The 13,872-nt window shown below is 43.2% G+C and overlaps 1 protein-coding gene across 1 annotated transcript in view; it reads left to right on the top strand.

Annotated features, from left to right (window-relative positions):
* The first annotated feature begins 10,472 nt into the window (after positions 1-10,472).
* SMPX (small muscle protein X-linked) overlaps positions 10,473-13,872 on the top strand; it is a 50,309-nt gene continuing 46,909 nt past the window's right edge. Inside the window, exon 1 of the mRNA XM_070289858.1 lies at positions 10,473-11,081. The gene's annotated coding sequence lies outside the window, so the exon portion shown is untranslated. The remainder of the gene's footprint in view (positions 11,082-13,872) is intronic.

Here is a 13,872-nt window from a genome sequence, read left to right as displayed (position 1 = left end):
CCCTGGCCTCATTTTTCTGCCGCCTGAAAAGTTAGCTACCCTGTCCATCTTGCCTTCCTCATCCCCCATGCTGTCTCTGAGCCGAGTTCAAGCAAGAGTTTGCTGTCACCTGCTCTGCTCTCAAAATTACCACGTTGCCAAATTGGTTAACTCTTGGTTTCTCAGCAGTGTTTTGACCTGGTTGATCCCTCCTGCCTTCTGGAAACACTTCTTTCATTTGGGTTCTTGGACCTGTTTATCTCCCTCTTTTAAAAAAAGTTGTGGTAAAACACACAGAACAAAATTGACCTTCTTGACCATTTATAGAGGTACAGTTCGGTGGCATTAAGTCCATTCACATTGTTGAGCTACCATCACCACCATCTGTCCACAGAACTCTTTTCATCTTGCAAAAGGGAAACTCTGTGAAACACTATGAAACACTAGCTGTCCCTGCCCAGCTCCATCCTGAGTTTCTCCTTGACTTCTAAATGTTGTGTTCCAGAGCTCAACCTTTTGACCTCATCTCTGCTCTAGTTACACTCCCTCTCCAGGAGGCCTCATCTGAACCCTGGTTTTAAATACTATCTCCACAATGTTGTTTAGTCGCTCAGTCGTGTCCGATTCTTTTGTGACCCTGTGGATGTAGCCCACCAGGCTCCTCTGTCCATGGGATATCCCAGGCAAGAATATTGGAGTGGGTTGCCATTTCCTTCTCCAGGGGATCTTCCCGACCCAGAGATCGAACCCACATCTCGTGCATTGGTGGGCAGATTCTTTATTACTGAGCCATCGTTTTCACAATGGTGACACCCCAAATTGGGATCACAGCTGGGACTTCTTCAATAAGTAGTGCTGGGAAAACTGGACAGCCACATGTAAGAAAATGAAATTAGAATACTCTCTAACACCATACACAAAAATAAATTCAAAATGGATTAAAGACCTAAATGTAAAGCCAGATACTACAAAACTCTTGGAGGGAAACAGGCAGATCATCCTTTGACATAAATTGCAGCAATATCTTTTTGGATCCAACTCCTAGAACAGTGAAAATACAACCAAAAATAAACAAATGGGACCTAATCAAACATATAAGCTTCCGCACAGCAAAGGAAATCATGAACCAAAGGAAAGGACAACCTATAGAATGGGAGAAAATATTTGCAAATAAAGCAACTGACAAGGGATTAATCTCCAAAATAAACAATAGTTCATACAGCTCAATATCAAAAAACAAACAATTCAATTGAAAAATGGGCAGAAGACCTAAATAGACATTTCTCCAAAGAAGAAATACAGATAGCCAATAGGCACACAAAAAGATGCTCAACATCACTAATTATTAAAGAAATGCAAATCAAAACTACTTTGAGGCACCACCTCATACTAGTCAGAATAGCCATCATTAAAAAGTCTACAAATAACAAATGCTGGAGAGGGTATGGAGAAAATGAAACCCTCTTGCATTGACGGTGGGAATGTAAGTTGGTGTAGCCACTGTGGAAAACAGCTTGGAGTTTCCTCAGAAAACTAAAAATAGAATTACCATATGATTTAGCAATCCCATTCCTGGGCAAATATCCAAACAAAACTATTATTTAAAAATATACACGCACCCCTATGTTCATAGCAGTGCTATTCACAATAGCCAAGACATGGAAACATCCTAAATGCCTGCCAACAGATGAATGGATAAAGATGTGGTACATACATACAATGGAATGCTACTCAGTCATTAAAAAGAACAAAATATAAGATAATTAAAAATAAAAAATACAAAAAGAATGAAATAATGCCATTTGTAGCAACATGGATGGGTCCAGAGATTATCAAACTACATGAAGTAAGCCATACAGAAATACAAATACCATATGATATCACTCATATGTGGAATATAAAATATGACACAAATGTACCTATCTATGAAACAGAGACAATCATGGCATTGAGAAGAGACTGGCGGTGGCAAGAGGAAGGGGTTTTGGGGAGGGATGGAGTGGCAGATTGGGGTTAGCAGATGTAAGCTTTTATATAGAGTGGATAAACAACAGGTCCTACTGTATAACACAGAGAACTATACTCAATATTCTATGATAAACCATAATAGAAAAGAATACTTTAAAAAAGAATGTGTATGTGTGTGTGTGTGTATATATGTGTGTGTGTGTGTATATGTGTGTGTGTATAATTGAACCACTTTGCTGTACAGCAGTAATTAACATAACACTGTAAATCAGCTATATTTGAATTAAAGAAAAAGAATGATTTGGCCTCAAATGTCAGTAGTGCCAGGTTGAGAAACCCTGATATTGATGCAACTCAGAAGTGTGTGTATGTGTGTTAATGTTCTAGGGGCAGCCCAGTGGGTAAATACCAGGCTCCCTGTCCTCTGGTTAGATAACTCTGAGGTGTGTTCTATATAGTTTCTTGTAGGGTCCCCAGAAGGATTCAACCTCAGTTGCCCACAAAGGCAAATTGACCACTATGGCATCCTTCATTGGCTTTTACAAGAGTCTTTCCATCTCATTCTCCCCTCTCCCTTGTCCCTGTTCCTAAGGATTGCTTCTTAGGTTTCTCTACCTTGAGTGCATCCACCCCCTTTGTAATAACTTTGTATTTAATATCAGTTTCCTTCACAGGCTGTGAACTCTGTATGCATGGGGTCTATGCGTGTTTCATGTATTTTCATGGCTTAGTGCAGTTTGAGGTGCGTGGTAGATGCTCAAAAATATTTGCTGTTAGGCTGAAGGAATACATGAGTGAATTTAGGCTTTCTTCCTTTGGACTAGGAGCCTCTTTCATATGTTATTTTCCCCTTACTTTGAATGACTTAATGAGACAGCTGTGAAAACCTCCAGGAAGGGTGGGAGGTCAGGCTGTGGGTGACTTGATGGCAATATTTCTAAGGTTAATATGGAGCTATTTTGTCTGATTCTTCAGACCTGGGATTAGGATCTTAAACAGTATGAGAATATTCTCAATAGTTTTAATAAATCAAAGACTCATGGTCTACAAAGTAATAAAGAGGATTATCTCAGGACTTGCAGAAAATAAACAAGTTGGAAATGATGGGAGGGTTAATCACAGGAAAAGAAAAAAATACCATTGGTGCATCACCTACTAAGTGCTCTATTTCCACTAACTCACTTAATTTTGCAGATGAAGAAATTAAAATTCCAAGAGGGAAATGACAGAGCCCAAATTTGAACCTCAACTGGCCGCTTTCCAAAGTATTACTATTTCCTGTTACAGCACAAGGGGCGGAGGGTGTGGGTCCAGAGACTGCATAGATACGGAGCAAGTGTGGTGGTGGGGCAGCCGTTGGGCAGAGTTTGGACATGACGCTCTTTTGAGTTCCTTACAGCATTAGGAATGTCTTACTGCAGTGATTGCTGGCTCTCCATCTTGCCATCTTTGTTTGCTGATCAGTTTCATCTCAGTGATAGTAGGCATTTCCCCATTATTTCCTTTCTTCTCGTTACTTCTCATTAGCTAAGGCTCCACTGAGTAGATATTGAGTCCTTGACATTTACTATATTTCATCTAATAAGCTACTGGTTGGATGACAGACACATGGTTATCTTACGTACTCAAGAAAGGAAACGCCCTTCATTATAAGATGCCATAAATTTTAACAAGTGCCAATTTCAGAGATGTTAAAATGTGAAAGAAGTGCATCTTAGAATCCATGAACTCAAATTCCCAAGAACACAGACTCAGTTATCCTCAAAACAGGAGCAATCTTCCTAGCTTTCCCCTCTATGATCATCAACACACACTTAGTGAGTATCTGCTATGGAGAAGGCTTCGGGTCAGGTGGTTTGAAGGAAATACAAGATATCTGGAACCAGAGCCCCCAGTTATAATCACAGTGAGGCAGTTTTAAAGTACGACCTGAAATGTTGTGACAATCCTCCCATGCAGAGACAGAGGCCCATGCCTCCTTCCCCTGATCTGTACGAGGTTGTGACTGCTTCAGCCAGCAGCACAGCAGGAGTGAGGCTACGGAACTTCCAAGGTTAGGTAATAAAAGGCCATGCAGCTTCTGTCCTTTTCCCTGGATTACCTGCTCTTGGAACCCTGAACCTCCAGGTTAAGAAGCCAACTAACCTGATGCTATCATCCTGTGGAGGCTACATGTAGATATTCTGGTTGACAGTCCCAGCTAAGCCAGCCTTCCAGCCATCCCTGACAAAGGGCATCCAAGTGGGTCCCTTGGCCCCAGATGGTCCAACTTCTAGAACGAGGGCAATTATTTCTATTAAGAATCAAACAATCCTAAGTTATGTGTCACGAACATGTCCACATTTCTGTAGCTTTACATAGTAAATATTTCTCTCTCACTCATGTCATATCTGGTGTGCATCTGGTGATCCTTTTTCATCCTGTAGCGATGACATCTAGGACCAGTGGCTTCTAAGGTTGCTATGGAGGAGGAAGAAACCTTCCTGGATGGCATAAGATGTTTTAAAGGGCGAGGCCTGGAATGGCTCACAGCAGTGCTTCGCAAACTATCCGAGGACCAAGTTTTTAAAAAAAGTTTAACCCGTCATGGACCAATACTTTCACAAAAATGAATGACTAGAAAAAGGAAATGCTGCTTGGATGCAGGGGCAATGTCAAATTGCTGTCAAAGTCCCTAATTGCTTACTTTTAAATTTCTGTTTTCACTCACTGCAAACTGGTAACATACAGTTTGCAAACGGGCACTGCTGCATGGACCACCATTTGAGGAGCACTGATTTACAGTAATTGGGCCCACATCCTACTGGCCAGAATGTGGCTGCATGACCCCAGTGCAACTGTGAGCAAGCCTGGACAATATCATGCGCTGTGTGCCAGGAAGAGGAGACACTGGCTGAACTCACAGCATTGCCTCTGTGACTTGCTTTAAGTTAGAGTTTTACTCTCTTTCCCTCTAGGAGGATCCAAATGTTTACAAATTTATTGTCTCATTTATGTTTATGGTTCTCATTTAAAAGCAAAAGCTTTACAGGGCAGCAGGGGAAGGAGCTAGGAAATTGTCCTGCATAGTATGTGGTATCACTGTGATTCTCCCCAGTTTTACAGATCCTGACCATGGGTAAAATTCGAGCTGGGTAAAAATTGTGTTCAAGGGCACACAGGCAGCAATGATGTTTCTGTAACATTCCAGGTCTCTGGTACATATGCCAGGTGGCTATTGTTTCTGCTTCAGACTCTAGAGGAGGACCGTCCCCCCTCTACTATATGTCACCAAAGGGACATACAGAGTTACCTCATTTTTGAAAAAAAGCCAGCTTATAGAGGTTTTGTATGACAATGCAGGAAAATGTTAAGTCTAAATACTTCTGTAAACTGCCAAAACCCTGCAAAAATAGTCCATTTCAACACTCATTAGAAAATGACTAACAAGAAACAGAAGTGCTCAACATTGCAATCGTATAACTTTATAAGATTGTTCCAAATAAACTAGGCTTTTTAGAGACAAGATGCCAATGTAGTTCAGAACAACTTTGATGAAGCCTATGCTCCATAATGGGGCTTCCTTCATAGCTCAGTTGGTAAAGAATCTGCCTGCAGTGCAGGAAACCCAGGTTCGATCCCTGGGTTGGGAAGATCCCCTGGAGAAGGAAATGGCAACCCACTCCAGTATTCTTGCCTGGAGAATCCCATGGACAGAGGAGCCTGGCAGGCTGCAGTCCATGGGATTGAGAGAGTCGGACATGACTTAGCTACTAAACCACCATAAACCGTGTTCCATAATAATAACCAAGCTCAGCCCAGATGCCCTCCGGTCCTCTTTCCCAATTTGTTACCTGCTCTTGGCTTCAGTGGGCATTTGCTTCCATCATCCTAGCTCTGTTTTGGAGGCCTGCCCTAGGGCATCTGAAGCAGCTGGTAAGGAGAGCCAGGGGCTTCCTCGATGGCTCAGTGTAAGAATTTGCCTGCAATTCAGGGGACATAGGAGACATGAGTTCGATCCCTGGTTTGGGAAGATCCCCTGGAGAAGGACGTGGCAACCCACTCCAGTATTCTTGCCTGAAGAATCCCATGGACAGAGGAGCCTGGTGTGCTACAGTCCATGGAGTCGCGAGGAGTGGGACATGACTGAGCACACACACACACACACACACACACACACACAAGGAGAGCCAGAGTCCCTGGGAATTTGTGTGTCCGGGCAGCCCTTCCCCAATGATGGACAGGTACAAGAATATGACAGCCCCACTCCTTCTCCCGGGTTAGAGCAAAGCTTTATGGTGAAACTTATACTCCAGACCCCCCTGAAGGATCAGACAGAAGACACCTTCTGTGGGGCTTGAGATTGCTCCTCTGTTCCCCAGTTTTCCTGGGAACACTTTTTCTTTTTTAAAGATTTTTTTTTAATGTGGACAATTTTTAGTCTTTATTGAATTTGTTCTAATACTCTTCCTGTTTCTATGTTTCAGTTTTTTGGCCATGAGGCATATGGGATCTTAGCTCCCTGATTAGGGATGGAACCCATGCCACTGCATTGGGCGGCAAAGTCTTAACCACCAGACTGCCAGGGAAGTCCTGAAACACTTAGTCAATAAATCACTTGTACACAAACCCTGATTTCAAGATCTGCTTCTGGGGGAAGGCCAACGGGAGATGTGTGTTCTTTAGTACAGTCACCATGTTGATGGATGGCTATCTCTGAGGCAGTGAGGTTTCCAAACCCAACTGGACCCTGCGCACTGCTAAGCAGTACTTTCAGCTTTTTGTTCATTACACCTGGCATCTATCCTCTGTAAGACCCTTGGAAAGTTGAGGCTGTTAGCAGGTGGCCCCACTTCTCCCCATTCCTCCTCCTCCAAGTGCACAGACCCTCTTACAAACTTCTCAGTCTCAGCCTTCCCCTTTAGTGCCTCCTCAGTGGGAAGAACATCTGTTCCCACCTCTAGAGGCAAGGTTTCATCCTTTCGCTTGTCAATGACCTCCTCTTGACCTTTGTCAACCTCTGCACCTTGGCTTCTAAACATGTTTAAATATTGCTCAGACTGAAATAAGATACAGCTGAAAAAATTCTCTCCATATTGGAAATCTCCAAACTCAGCCACTATTCTTTTTCTCTGTTCTTCATCAAGGGTCTAGAAGAGATGAGTCCACTTGCTGCCTCAACCCTTCATGCTACAACCTGCAGTGATCTGGTTTTGGAAGCAGCCCCCTCAATCCGTTGAAGCACTTCTGTCTGAGGCAAGAATGGCTTTCAATTCTTCATGCCCCATCTTAAGAGCTTGCTATGTGCCAGGCCCTGTGTCGAGCTCTTTAGATGCGGACCTCATTATTGAGGCCGATACCTTCACTCGTCACCCACTGACCACATTCCTTCACACCTCATGATCCAAGTCTGAAACCTGGATTCCTCTTTTCCATTCTCCCTCATCCAATCCATAAGCAAGGACACATTTGACTCTACTACTAAAATACACTTTGAACCTCTCTGCTTGTCTTTATCTCCATCACCAACACCTTTGTGCAGGCCACCATCATCTCTAGCCTTTTAAATATTCTCCCCTCTTCCTTGCTTATTCTATTACAGTTTATTTTCCACATATCAGTGATATGAGCTCATAAAAGCTCAAACCAAACAACTCCACTGCTTAAAACCTTCCAATGGGGCTTCCCTTGTGGTCCAGTGGTTAAGAATCCACCTTCCAGTGCAGGGGATGTGGATTTGATTCTTGGTTGGGGAACTAAGGGCCCACATGCCGCAGGGCAACTAAGCCTGCACACCATAATTTGAGAGCCCGTGCAACGCAATAAGAAAAACCAGCATACTGCAATGAAGACCCAGTGCAGCCAAAACAAAAACAAAAACAAAAACAAAAAACCTTCCAAGGATTCCTACTACACTAAGAAAAGCAGCACCTGTTGCCAAATGGCCTACAAAGGCCCTGCCGGCCTCTGCCTCTTTCTCACCTCATGTCATGCCACCTTCTCCATGTTTAGGTGGCATTGTTTTACTGCGAGTTCTGGAAACATACTTTCCCACCTCAGGGCCTTTGCACCTTCAGTTCCTCTGCCTAAAGTGTTCTTTTCTCACCCTATCAATCTCAGTTCTTATTACAGAGATGCCACTCACTCTCTGCCCCAGTTTCTCTTCTTCAGTCTTCTGTCTGTTTTCATATTACTTAACGGGGGTTATCTTGTTGACTCAGCTTTGTCCACCACCCACTCCCTCTTGTAAGCTCTGCGGGCAGGAACATATGCATATTCAGTTTTCTCCCCAGGGATGGTGGGGATAGGACAGGGCTGGCATTTAGCAGAAGCATAGGACATTCAGCACAAACATTCCTTCTCTGTTATTTCTGAGGCCCACCGGCACCTCATGCCTTTCCCACATGCCGTGGTGCAACTAAGCGTGAGCACCAAGCAAGCACTTTGCGCTTCCTGTCACAATATGAAGCTTTCCCAGTGAACCCCCTTGTCTTGGTTTGGGTTGCCTCAAATCTAGACGTGGAGACAAAGACTTGGACTTGTCTATTTGGTGGTCTGTTTGGGTGGTGATCCCAGAGAACATAAGTGAGGGATTGAAGTGAGACGGGGAAAGGAAAAAGCCAATGAGAGCAAAATAATGAGCGAGTCACTTGCTGCTGAGGGCAACGGGGGCTCAGTTCTGCTGGGGACCTCTGGAAACTAGACCACATTTCACCATCATTCCACCAGAGGATGGGGAGGTGGGGCATTTATCACCGACTGGCATCTCCATTGGCTGAGGTTAGTCCCTAGCGGTGTCTGCTCCCCGGCAATTCTGGGTCACGGCTGTAGCACACCCAGGCACCCTGCCGTGGAGATGGAGAGAGCTCCAATGCAGAGAAGCAGAGAGATTCCGGCTTTTGAGGTGTGAAGCTGACAGTGTGCTGAGGAATGTCTACAGCTGCAGAGCTCATGTGGGTAGAGCAATACTGAGAAAGACATCAACGGTGTCTGCCACGCCTCCTCATGGCTTAAACTAGTTCACTTTGCGTTTCTGTCACTTCTGAGTAAAGAAGCCCCGATTATGCAGCTTACCTCAGTTCTTTCCACAGAGGCAGCCGCGTCCGTGTTGGGTCAGCCTTGTGTACAAGGCACTGCGGCCAGGAGCACTTTCCTCACGTAAACAACAAGAGGAGCTCCTGAAGGGTCACTGGGGGCAAAATTTATGGGATGACTGCAGGGCAAGGTGTCAAAAATGGCTCGTTGTTGTTCATTCATGGAGTGATGCCACCTAGTGTCTGGGGAAGAGCTCTGAACGCAGAGGAACATCTAAACATCTGGGAAATATTAAGGTGCCTACCCTAATCTCAGGAAGTATGAGCTTCCCTGAAAGCTCAGTTGGTAAAGAATCCACCTGCAATGCAGGATACCCCAGTTTGATTCCTGGGTCAGGATGATCCCCTGGAGAAGGGATAGGCTACCCATTCTAGGATTCTTGGGCTTCCCTTGTGGCTCAGCTGGTAAAGAATCAGCCTGCAATGTGAGAGACCTGGGTTTGACCCCCTGGGATGGGAAGAACCCCTGGAGAAAGGAAATGCTACCCACTCCAGTATTCTGGCCTGGAGAATTCCAGGGACTATATAGTTCATGGGGTCACAAAGAGTTGGACATGACTGACTGACTTTCACTTTCACCCTAATCTCTTTCCCACTGTATAAAGAATTCATTTTTGGTGCCACAAAACCTCAAAGTACGATGTCTAAACTGACTTTTGAAGACACAGTTCTTTTAAACAGCACACGAATAGAAGTCAATTGGTGAGCCCCAAACTGAGGTGCTCCACAATGATCTGCTGACTTCCTTAGCTACTGGAAAGTTGATTTTCTCTTTACTGACCTGAAATCAAGTATTGGGAATACATTCAGCTGCAGGGAACAGACATGCAACTTTAGGGGCTCATACAGACTGGAGCTTCTTCATCTTATGTAACTAGAGGACAGGTAGTAGATGGCTGCGGGTTGACTGCTATCATGGACTCAGACATCCCTCACTTATAACTGGATGGATGATAAGTGAGTCCACTGTTTAATCCTTCTACTGAAGGGGAGTTCTGTATAAAGGCAATTTTATTTTTTATTATTATGTTTAAAAAATTTTGGCTGCACGCTGTGGCCTGTGGGACCTTAGTTTTCTAACCAGGGATTGAACTCGCTCCCCCTGCATTGGAAGGTGGAGACTTAACCACTGGACTGCCAGAGAAGTTCCAGGGTAATTTTAGAGACTAGAGAAGTAAACAAAGAAAAGTAGTGCTAAAAATAATGAACATATTTTGTAGGATTTGGCAGTGTTCTCTTTAAAGAGTGTTTTGTCTGATACCTGGTCCTGGCCTTTGTCATACGTAAAATAGATATTTTCTCTTTTGTTCTGTTGCCTCACATGTTGTAGGGCTACAGTCATTGCCAGGAGTAGAGGCAGCTGAGCAGAGAGAGACTCGGCCTTGGAAGATTGAGTTGGTCAATCTGTGACCATTTTTGACCTACAAAAAGGACGATGTTTTATAGTTCATTGTAATCAGACTGAGAGCTGATTCGGAAGTAACTTTCTCAGCTCCTCGGTGACCAAGTGAGGACTCAAACACTGCTTGGCGCTTGTGCTGCCTCTCTCCAATTTTTTATTCAACACTCTCGGTCTTCTGGCCTCTGGGTAATAAAGCTAAAGATAGAAACTTTTCCTACTTTTCAAACTTGCCTGTGCCCCCTCAGAATTTGTGAGAAAACGCAGCCAGTATCTTCTGGAAGATGAGGAGGGCAGTAAGATTCCAGAGCCACCTTCCGGCTGACATTTGAGCCCTGCTTTCAGCACGGTCAAGCCTTTTGGAGGCAGCGTATGGCTTGTATCAAACTCTATATTTAGGAAGAACAACTGTGAACTATGACAGGAATTCTCTTTAACACTTATCCTTAAACCGAGTTCCCCTCCAGCCCCGAGCCGGGAGCAGCTCTCAGTACCGGGTGAAGCACAGATCGCTTGAGCTATTTCAGCCACATGAAAAGCATCGGAACCGAGATCACAGCTCAGAGGACACCCGGCGTCCCTTCCACTCACTGAGGAGCCTTGTATCCTTGTACCTGGCTGCCTGGGACTTTCCTCAGGCAGGAAGCAAGTACATAAAGCAGGTAAGCAGGAGGACTCACCTTGGGCAACTGGGTTTTCTGAAAGAAATTTCCTGGCTACCTAACTTGAAGTGGCTACTTTTAACTTTGTAGGCTTGTAACTAGAGGGTGTAGCTTCCTTGTAAATTCACTTTCCATTGGTTACGTTGCTGCTTCTGTTTTCTAAATTGTTCGGAGGGTGGGGAGGTTGAAAGAATATTGAACTAAAAGTAGTTTTCATTGATAGTGACTTGAAAATTTCCACAGTCCAGCTAAGATGACTCTGACCCTGAACATTATGTCATTTTGATTCTTATGGCCAGGGTTGCAGTTGATCAGCTGCAGACCTGACTCAAGCTGTAAGCCTAGAAATAATTAGGAGAACTGAGGGCAGAGAAAAGCTATGATGCTAGCTCTTTGGTTTACCTGAACACAAATCATTGCCCGAGCTGTTAACACATTACAAGTTTAAAACGCTTTTCTCTTCTCCCTAAGTACCAGGCTTGACCTCAGTGATAAAGTTGTATCAACTTATAGAACTGTTAATACTCCAGACCTGTCTTTTCGAAAACCCCCCCCTTCGATCACAGTGTTCTCCAGACCCAGCAGAGGAGAGGGCGGCTCCTCTGTGTGGGCACCAGAGGCTGATGCATGGCACGCGGACTGCCTCTTCCCTCTCGGCACATCTCATGCAGAGTTGAATAAAGAGTTAGTTTGGACAGCTGAACATCTTTCTGCACCCTTCTTGGGAATTATTTTTAGCTGCAGGACAGAAGATAATTCCCTGTGAGACTGAGCTGTAGCCACTTAATTGATCTTTAAAAAGAACAAACAAAGCCCCCTCTCTCTGTATATTGATTTATTTTCCTCTGACTCCCTTCTTCTTAAATTAGTGCTATTAATGTTGACAAATGTTTAGTACGTGAAAGAGTCTTATTTAGAAGTCAGATATAGATGCTGTCCAATCAAATACCAGCTGAGGAATATTGTTCATGACTCAGCGTATAGACCATTAAAGATCCCCACAGACTTGCACAAGCGCCAGGAAAATTCAACCGTGCGAAACTGGCAAGCATTTCCATTATAATAGGCTTTGTAAAAGTCCATACACTCCTGGTCAAACTGTCTGTGTTCTCCAACTGAAGCCAGAACTAGGAGACGCAGTAATAGAGGTACTCTAAAGAGTATCTCCTTGGATGCGAAGCTGTGGTCCCGATGTGAGTGGAGTTGTACATCTAAGGCATAGCTTTCTTTTTGGGGGCCCAGGATGAAGCAGGCAGAAACAGAAGGAAGGTGCATTCTATACCCTGCATCCCTAATGGAGGTGAATGCAGGGTCATGAAAGAGCCAGGGAACACTGTCTATTTTTATTCACCAGTGTGCTTTGCCCTGATTTCTCTGAGAATAATGAGGACAGCAGGATGGGCTGCAGAACTGATGAACACGAACGTCATCTAGCCTGTTTGCAAGGAATGAGAGCTGGGATCTGACCAACTTTCTAGAGATGTCTCTCTCACAGACTGACATATATGTTGAGAAGGAATCTGTATGCAAATAAGGTTATACCAAAGCTATATTGGAGACAAGGCCCGAGGAATATCCATCCGTTAGGCTGAGGGGTCCACGACATACCAGGAATCCAGTTTAGCAAAAAACAAAATCAGTCTAATTAAAAAAAAAAAATCCATGCAGTACAAATGCAATCATTCATTGCCTTATTTTTTTCACATTTTAACTTCTATTGTAACAACATAAATAAATTCTTAATCCCCACATTTCAAATTGACATACATTTTTTAAAGTTGTCAAGTGTTAATAGTTAAACTTTAATTGTACACCTATAGAGAATGCTATAGGATGAGATATTTAAAGTCCTGTGAGAATTATTGCTTTGCGTGACTCCTAATAGCTTTTGAGGAATAGAAACATTAAATATTAAACTAGGAAGCTTTTCTTTTTGAAATTGAGCTTTGTGTCCTAGATCCAAAGATTTAAAATCCTTCATTGACTTTTTTACACTGCAGAAAAGACAGCAATCTATCTGAAACATATCACAGAGCAAAATGCATTCCTGATTGTTCGATTTGTGAGAGCTTTTTAATTTTTTTAACCATATTGAAAATAATTCTACCTAGACCCTTATGCATGGTGGCTATACCTGTATATTACCAAAACATTCAGGTAGAACTTAAAAAAAAAAAAAACCCATTGTTTTCAGGTATGTGATTCCAAAGACCATATAGTTACATGTACTATTTATGAGAGTTTAAAAAATTATGTAATGATTTAACTTCATATAATAGAGCCTAACACTTTGAAGACTTTCAGAGTTCTCAGATCTTTTATTTCTAAAGTGTTGTGGGGCATCACTATCACAATTCTTACTCTGTATTAAAACTGTATAGCAGTAAAGAACTAAAAGTCTCCAGCTAAAAGCAATGGCAATAAAACAATAAATACTTGCATCATGCTTTATATACTTCACAAGGCATTTTCAGGGCCCTTATGTCATTTTGATTCTTACCACAACCTGCGAAGCAGGTAAAATTTAAAGAAGAGGAAATGGGCCTCGAGATGTTGACTGACATAGTCCAGGCGACATTGGACTTGTGGCAAATGCAGACCCTGCTGTGTTCAATTACTCACCAGTAACCCACACACTTACATCAGTCAATTGAGGAAACACTAATCAACCCAGTTTACAGTTTGGGGATTAAAAAGCAGCATGTTTTTAATTCACTGAATTTCAAACTTTACCACTTTACCCTGTCATATTTAATTGACCAAGCTAAAACAACACATGTACAGAGCTGGG

The sequence above is a fragment of the Ovis canadensis genome, chromosome X (genome assembly GCF_042477335.2).
Source record: "Ovis canadensis isolate MfBH-ARS-UI-01 breed Bighorn chromosome X, ARS-UI_OviCan_v2, whole genome shotgun sequence".
NCBI lineage: Eukaryota > Metazoa > Chordata > Mammalia > Artiodactyla > Bovidae > Ovis > Ovis canadensis.
This window is presented reverse-complemented; position numbering and strand designations above follow the sequence as displayed.